Source organism: Panicum hallii, chromosome 5, assembly GCF_002211085.1.
Source record: "Panicum hallii strain FIL2 chromosome 5, PHallii_v3.1, whole genome shotgun sequence".
Classification (NCBI taxonomy): Eukaryota; Viridiplantae; Streptophyta; class Magnoliopsida; order Poales; family Poaceae; genus Panicum; species Panicum hallii.
The window spans coordinates 30,667,374-30,676,409 of NC_038046.1; the positions used below are offsets into that span (position 1 = coordinate 30,667,374).

General features: G+C 47.8%; 1 pseudogene; it reads right to left on the reverse strand.

Moving 5' to 3' along the window:
* Window positions 1-527: 527 nt before the first annotated feature.
* LOC112892594 lies at window positions 528-1,553 on the reverse strand (annotated as a pseudogene).
* Between the last annotated feature and the right edge of the window lie 7,483 nt (window positions 1,554-9,036).

Consider the following 9,036-nt stretch of genomic DNA (forward strand, 5'->3'; position numbering starts at 1 on the left):
ATATGTCCTTTGTAGTGGTCATGATCTAGAGAGACAATGAATTCATCTTCATCCCAAAGAGCAGCACTCAAATTCTTAAGATAGTTGATCCTAGCGTATTTCTTTTTCCATGTCTTCAAGTGATTACTAACTTGATCACCTGTTCTTGTGACTTTAAATTGATCGTTGAGAGCCTTAGCACAAGCATTGAGATGAACTTTCTTGAAGCCGGTAGAGGTCTTAGTGCCATCAGCTACAATATTAGTAAGAAAGGTGAGCACAAATGTGGACTGAGTTGGAGTCCATTGACACAGTCCACTAGCAGCTTTTGCACCGCTTGCCTCCGTGTCCATCCCCTACATTATAAATCATGACATCAAATACATTAAATTCAGAAAGATAGTTTGCCAAAGCACATGTCCATATTGCATCAAGTTTGCCAAAGTACATGTCCATACATGTGAAGGCACATTAAAAGATACATGTTCATACGAATAAAAGATACATGTCCATACAAGTGAAGGCACATTAAAAGAAATACATAACTATCATATATTGTTTGCATGATAGTCTGCCCACATGGCATTGGCAAGTTCCTACCTGAAGTTAACCATAAAGGCATGCTCTGCTGCTTGTCCATGAGAAGATGTATGATGATTAATGGTAGCCAATTCCTCACTCGCTTCAATGATAAAGTCATCACCTCCATCTTGTATAACCCAGTTGTGAATAATACAACAAGCAACTACAATTTCTACTTATGTAGAGAAAGGAAAGAATGGTGTGGCATCATCAAGAATTTTAAATCTCCTCTTCAACACACCAAATGCCCGCTCAACAGTGACTCTCAACGATGAGTGCCTATGATTGAATAATTCCTTCTCATTTTGCACAGGATTGTTGCCCCACTCGTTCAAGTGGTACCGAACACCACGAAAAGGGGGCAGAAATCCAGGTTTGGCTCCATATCCGGCATCAACTAGGTAGAACTTGCCTAGCATACAAGGGATATGTATGTAAGCTATGCTAGGTATTAAATTTCATAACTAAAATAATGAGCTACACAAGTTTTATTTTACCTTCTGGAACACGAAGACCATTTTCCCTCTCTGAAGCATCCCGTAAGACTAGAGCGTCATGGGCTGTCCCCTCCCAACCGGCCAACGCAAATGTGAATCGAAGATTAAAATCTACAGCTGCCATGACATTTTGAGTAGGATAACTCTTTCTACCATGAAAGGAAGCCTCCTTGTGTTTAGGAACAGAGGCCCGCACGTGTGTGCCATCTATTGCTCCAATACAATCCTATTATACAATTAGAATGGAAATAATATCAGAAATTACAATCTGAACTCCACCCTTAAAATGAAGGGGAGATAGGCCTCACACCTTAAAGTAAGGATCCCATCTTGGGTTTTCTGCAATTTTAGCTGGAGTTGATGTCGACGGTGGTGTAATGAAGTCGTTTCGTAGCTCTCCAATAGCGTGCATTACTTTGTTGAAATACCGACTAACAGTTTCACCGGACCAATCAAAATTGGTGCCAACTAACCTATTTCGAATATTATGACCTACTGTGTTTAAAAACATTGCAACCTGCTGCTCAACACACAAATGTATGGTGTCTTGCAAAAGGCACCGGTCCCTAAAAGCTTACAAAATCGAAAAAAAGATGCTCTATTAAGTCTAAGCATATTGACACAAGTTACATCATTCTTCCATATCTTATTATTCAGATACTCAATTCTCATTCTATCCCTCTCCTCAATTGGAGCATAGGTAATTGGTTCTACAGGTTCACGGCGTTTTCTTTTTCTAGATTGAATAATCATGGCCATCATCGAAAGTAACGTATACGCTGCAGCTATGTAAATGAAAACTTGCTGCTTCTTATCCATCTAAATTATACAGAAATAAGATAAAATCAATAAATTTTTAAGGCGTAACAAGTAATCACACAAAGCATATATTCAGTAAGAGGTAAGGTTCTACCTTCCGAGGCGTGCACGCTGCCTTCCAAATTTCTCCTGCGAGCTGCCAAAATCAGAGACAACGATCAAGACTGTGCACGCATAGTGCAAGCTGCAAGCTTTGAATCAGAAAAGAGTACAGCAAGCTATCAGGAAGAAAACAACCAAGAACCAAGACAGGGCGCCGGGGAGGGGGGGGGGCTGCAGGGGCTCCAGCGGGGGGGGGGGGGGGGAGGGCTCCAGGCCGGCCGGCGGCAGATCCACCAGGGCGCGCGCGCGCGGAGGGGGGGGGGCCTCCAGCGGCGGCGCGCGGGGGCTCCAGGCCGGGCGGCAGATTCACCCGGGCGCGCGACGGGGGGGGGCCCTCCAGGGGCGGCGCGCGGGGGCCTGTAGGGCACGCGCGCGGGGTGCGCCGCCGGGGGGGGGGGGCGTCGGGGGGGCTCCAGGGGCCGCGTGGGAGCCGGTCGCTCACCTGCGTGCGGACGGAAGACGAGCGGGCGGTGACGGGCAGCGCGCATGGGAGGCGAGCGCTCGCGTCCGCTCGTTTTCACGGAGCGAGCTCGTTCCGAATCTATACCGAATATTCCTACGCGGGAGCGCTTCCGCTCCGCTCCGCTCCACCGTCCTCCAACCAAACGCGTGCCAAAATGGAACGGCTCCGCTCCGCTCCCCCTCGTTCCGCCAACCAAACACACGCTTAGTTGCACCTGGGATGCATGCATTGCTATTGTTTGTGCGTATGAAACTACTATATACCTATAATTAGTTAATTACCGATCATATATATATCTTGCCACTAAGTTACATGTTCATTTGAATGTAGGAATTATAACTCTGGAATATACATGCTCCACTACGCAAGAGAATTCGATGGCACAAAGCTGGAGTCAGTTGGCAAGGTAACCGAGTACCTGATCGGCACATGTGTCAGTGTGCAATCTCTACGCGATTAACTTGTTTCATATATGCATTGTTTTCCAGTACTGCTTGTCATATATACATGCATATTAGTTGCCAAATATTTACCCGCCGAAACTATGCATAAATGCAGATTGACGAGCTAAGGAGGGGCCTCTTGTATGAGCTTCTCACCATGGGCAGCAACACTGGCCGCATTCCGCCAACCTTACCTATACGTGATCGACCCAACCGCCTTGAGTAGAGATCCTTAGGCCTTGGGGCCAGTACTGAACGTACGAAATAGCAGGCACGCCTAGGAAAAAATGAAGGTGGTGAATGTGCGGTATCTATATTTTGTGGTGGCCGGACTTGGTCTGTAATGATATCTGCAGTGGCAATCGCACAACAATGAAACGTCAGACCCAAACTTAGATGTATATGGATATCATGCCGCTACACCAATTAAATAATGCGCTCTTAGACCGGCTCCTACGTTATTTGTCCCAACTATAAAAAGATGAAGGACACTTGTACGAGGTTTTATATTTATTGAAATATAAACGAGGCGTTCATCTTTCTTTATTACCTTAAAGGTTTGGTATTAGGGCTAGAGATTTTAATCTCAAATTGCGGCTAACGCGACTGTAATTAAAGGTTGAGGGAGTCCCAGCGTGATGGGTCAGATGCAGGGATATGGCAACGGCTACCGAAAACTCGATATGTTTTTACTCTATTAGAGCACGTGCGTAGATCAAATCTTGTACCATGGTTCTATTAATGGGTAAAATGTTAGACCCATCGAGTTTGCGGGTGGGTCTGGGATGGTAGAATCCAAACACGCAAATCTATGAGTTTATTAAACCCGGTCCATCAAGAAAAAAAACCTATAATTCCATACCTCAGACCAACTAGCTTGGCCCAATTACTCAAATATCAAATATATAAGATCAGCACCATCCCAAACCCTTATCTAATCCATTTCTCCCCTTCCCCATCCAGCTGCTGCACGCAGGGGTCTCTTGGCCAGCGGCCCTGCATCCTTGCCCCGCCGCCTCAGCCTTCCCCACACGTACCCTTCACCCCGCGCTCCGCCAGCCGCGCTCACTCGCCCGGCCCTCCATGCTCTGCCTCGCGTGCTCGCCCAACGACCCGCGCACCCGGCTGCGCACACTTGCCCCGCTCCCCGTGCTCCACTTCGCGTGTTCGCCTAGCAACCCGCACGCCCGACCACGCATGCTCACCTCATAGGCTCGGCCCACTGTGCCACCTGTCCACGCACCCGGCCTTCACACGCGGCATCCCCTCGGCTAGCACCGAGGGTGGCGACCCTAGTAGTAGGGTGGAGCCGTAGGTGCCGTTCCGTGAGGCACGGGTTTGGGCACAAAATTGTGCCCGTGCCAGGTTGGTTTCTTAATGGACAGATTGTTTGTTTACGGGTGTGGATTTGGGATGGGTAAACCTAGCAGGTTTGGACCCGTTGGCATCCCTAGTGATGGGTGAGTATAAGTGAAGTAAATTTATATTTTTAGGTTTTACCGGTCAGGGTGTGCAATATAACGACTATGTCAGATCCGGAACCACAGGACTGCGCATATAGCGTACATATTCTAGAACAATGGATGAGACATGGTCCACACCCTATAACCATTCGTACCGAAGTAGGAGTATTCAAAACAGAAGGACTCCTAAGCTAGTATCGGATTAGGACTTCCACATAATCCTATCCCCCAAGACTATATAAGGCGGGCAGGTACCCCCTCCAAACCAAGACACAACAATCAACATCAGGGCGGGCAGGGACCCCCACCAAACCAAGACACAACAATCAACATCTAAGACAATACAAATCACCATACAGGACGTAGGGTATTACGCATACTGCGGCCGAACCTGTCTAAAGTTTCGTGTTCCTTGCACCTTCGAGTTCCTGATCTCGGCAACACCCCACCTATAATCTACCACCTTGGTGGTATCACTCAGTCGGTTTGGAGTTTAAACACCGATAGCTGGCGCGCTAGGTAGGAGTACTCATCGACGATCCACAGGATAACTCTATAGCATCGTTCAACTCCACCAACGCTGTGCTCGACGAGGGCAGGACCACCTTCGGCTCCTGAGTCTTCATCACCAACGGCCGCGGTGGCTTCAATAGCCACCTCGCCGACACTAGGAAGCCGGAGGCATCTGCTCCAGCATCATGCTGCGATATCGATGATTTCGCCGATGATCTCGATAAAATTTGACTTTCCCATCTAATCGGAAAGCACGTGGGTGAGTTCAGATCCAACTCAGCTCCTAGTCGGGATCGGCACGGCTCCAGCTCGCTTGAGGGACGACCTCGACTGCACAGTTCGACTACAACTCGCGTCGACGCGTCGTTGCTCGAGGCAGCCCACGGATGCGGCGGAGCAGGCGGCTCTGTCCCTACGAGCGCTGCGCTCGCACTAGGCCGCTCAACCGCGCCAGCCGCATGGGGGCCGGTGTGGGGGCGCGCGGCCCATAGCGACCAGGCGGCCCGTGCGCTCGTAGGCGGGAAACAGGCAGGCAGGCAGGCCCTGCAGCGCACGCAGGCCGGAGCAGCCATTTCACGGGCGGGCGGCAGGTGCTCGAGCTGTTGCAAGCCTATGCATGCATGACTCGGCCCATACAAAGAAAGCAAGAAGATTACGTGATCTACAAGGTCACACGAGTTCGCAGCAGGTCAGCACCAGGCAAGGCAGCGGTCCGATCTCCGGAGGAAAACATGCATGCTATATAAGTTAAGTTCTTGTGTAGTTTTCATTGCTACAAAATATTTGATATACTATCGGATTTTAAGAAATGCTAGCGGCTACTATTTGCTCACAATTTAATTTGCCACCTCTTCCTTCGCCTACTCCTCCACCACCGACTTTTATACTATATGTGCGTCTACCGTCTCCATAAGTGGTAATTATATCGTATAACTAGTAATGCTCAAATTGTCTTATATATGCATACTAAATATATTTAACTTTTTCTATAATCAGTGTTCGACGAGTACTCATCCTCGAGGAGTTTCTGCCAGCCCGTCCACGCCACCATCGACAGCGCGTAACATTTCTGGAGATGACTGCGGCAGCGGACATAATATTACCCCTCAATGATTTGTGTTTTCACGTTCCGTTGACATATATATGTCATTTGGACTATGGATTTTATGATTGTACTTATTGAATGTATTTGGTGATTGTGTGATGATGTATTTTATAATTCTGCTTATGGATATATATATGTTAAGTAACTGCTTTTGGATGAGTGCGTTTCGTAACTGCTTATATATGATTTTTTTTTGCAGGAGGCCCAGTATTTTCGTCGGCTACCTGGCCGACGAAAATACTGGTCACAATTCAGTATTTTCATAGGCCCTGATAGCCGACGAAAATATATTCACGTATTTTCGTCGGCCATCCAAGCCGACGAAAACACTGCCATTTTTTTCGTCGGCGACTTGGGCCGACAAAAATATGAGCATATTTTCGTCGTCCTTTTTGGCCGACAAAAATAGAGTTATTTTCGTCAGCAACCGACGAAAAACCGCCTATTTTCATTTATTTTATTCCGTAGACCTAATTTCGTCGGCAGGCCGACGAAAATAGCTATTTTCAACGGCTTTAGCCCTATTTTCGTCGGTTTCTTGACGACGAAAATACACTATTTTCCTGTAGTGATGGTGGCATGACGTGACGGAGCTCCATGGATATGACACATGTAATTTCCATTGCTGTACGAGTGCACGCATCGTAGAGCCCGGAGAAGTACGCACGCGCGGACTGCCTTTTGGTCACATGCCGTCAGTAAAGGCCACCACAACCTATGTGCGGGAGATGCGACCACCGTCGATTGATGCACCGTCGAAGATCTTGTCTACTCGACTCGATTTCAGCTAGCATCGCAATATCTACGTGCCGCGGCTACTTCGACTGTTCGTCTGGACTACAATACTAGTCAGGAGCAGGCTTCACACTGTTAACAACTAGTCGGAATCGATTTCGACTAGTCGGACTTCATCAACAAACCGCCGCGGCTCCACCGGCGACAGCCACGTTTTCATCGACAATTGTCCACAAATCAAGCAAAGTCACTTATATCTTTTCTAACTAGTTCTTCATAGGATCGGCTACTATTTGAGGTACGCCTCTCGACGGGAGTTACCCTCAGGGGGCTACACCATGATCGACTACATTTAAAGTTTGCTGTCTAACACCCCACGCGCTTGGTACACCGAGTTGTGTTGGGCTCACAACGGCTACACCCAACAGACATGCGTGCTGCAACACGCGCTCTCGTTGACTACTTTATGTGCAACGCGTATTCTTTTTATCGCTGGCCGACTACTTATTTTTGCTATAGTTTTCTCTTAACGGTCGCTAAAATACCTGAGTAGCACACGCTTTAATCCGTGAGATCTCGACTCTTCTGTACGCCTATTTTCCTACGCGTGCATGCGGCCATGCTCCATACGCTATGGGCTATAGCTATTAGGGATCAGGTGCTTAAACGTAATAGGCTACCTACCCGGGGAAATTATGTGACCTATCAAGAGCAAGACGCGAAAAAAATTTATGCATTTTACAATGCCGGAATCCGCTCCCAATTCGGTATCATGTATATCAGTTACAACAATTTTCATATTTACCTTGCAGGGACCAGATCTGGACCATGCCGCTGGGTGAGGTATGCTCCCGAGAGATACCTTACTTGGCCATCACTTCATCGGCACAGACCACTCGGCGTGCTAGCAGCGACTCGGCCAACTGCCAGGCTCGGGGGCTGGCGCCACCAACCATGTGGCATATCTACTCTGATTCGACCGATACCTACGCTACTCAGCGTACCTTCGGTGGCTTGTGTAGCTCCCATGCTCGGAGGCTGGGCGCGACAAGGCACTCAGCATACCTTCGGTGGCTCATCTAACTCCCATGCTCGAGGGCTGGGCGCGACAAGGCACTCGGTGTACCTTCGGTGGCTCGTCTGGCTCCCATACTCGGGGCTGGGCACAGGAAATAACTTGGCATCTCACAATGCGGAAGTTGGGGAGATTTTCTAGGGATAAGATTTGTTTTGAGCGATAATTTAGGATTCCTTTGGTAAAATTATTTGTTTAACCATTTTTCAGGGATCTCATTCAGAAAAAGAGGTTTTTGAATTTCTGAACTAATTTTCCATTTTAACCATGAAGTTAAATTCGTATTTTTTTACACAATGCAGGCCACGACTCTTTGATCCTTTTTTCAAATCTTATGATTTGGATTCAAGACTCGGGGGCTACAGGAAACGTATCATTGACGGCTTATTGTTCAAATTTTTGGAAGATAAAAGCAGAAGATTCAAGACTAATTTGACTCTCAGCTTGATTATTAGATTCAACCTAAGACTCGGGAGCTACTCCATATGAGAGCGAGTTTCATTGCACCCCACATAAAAGAAGACTTCAAAACTATTCGGGGTATGAGCATCTCACACTCCCGATGTAGCTAAGAAAGTACTCGAAAGACACCTTCAAAGAGTTCGGGAGAACTCGAAGACGCCTTTAAAAATACAAGAAAGCCTGCAGTACTCGACTACGAAGAGTTCGGGGGGCTTGTCAGACCCGGGGTCACGGTACTACGCACATGGCGTACATGCTGTAGAATAAGGGATGGGACATGGTGTCAGACCCGGGGCTACGGGGCTGTGTACATAACGTAGTTTAAACGAGGTTAAGAGATAAAGCCCGTCTTATCTCTTATTTATATTATTTTCTACTCGTTTGAGTAGGAGATAAAGCTAGTCGGTACAGAAGGAAACTACCCGAGTTATACCCGGGTACGATTCCATGGCTGGTATTGATTAGATCCATGTAATCCTGACCTCCCAGATATATAAGGGGAGCAGGGACCCCCTCAAAACGGATCATTCTACACCCAAGGGAATACAAACCACCATACAGGACGTAGGGTATTACGCACCTCGCGGCCCGAACCTGTCTAAATCTCGTGTTCCTTGCACCTTCGAGTTCCTGATCTCGGCGTCTCCTCACCTAAACTTACCACCTTGGGTATACCCTTCGGTGGGCAGCCGGTAAAACACTGACAACTGGCGCGCCAGGTAGGAGAACACATCGAAGATCCACCGGTGAACTTGATGGCATCTTTCCAGTTCACCAGGTCAGTACCTTCTCAGGGTA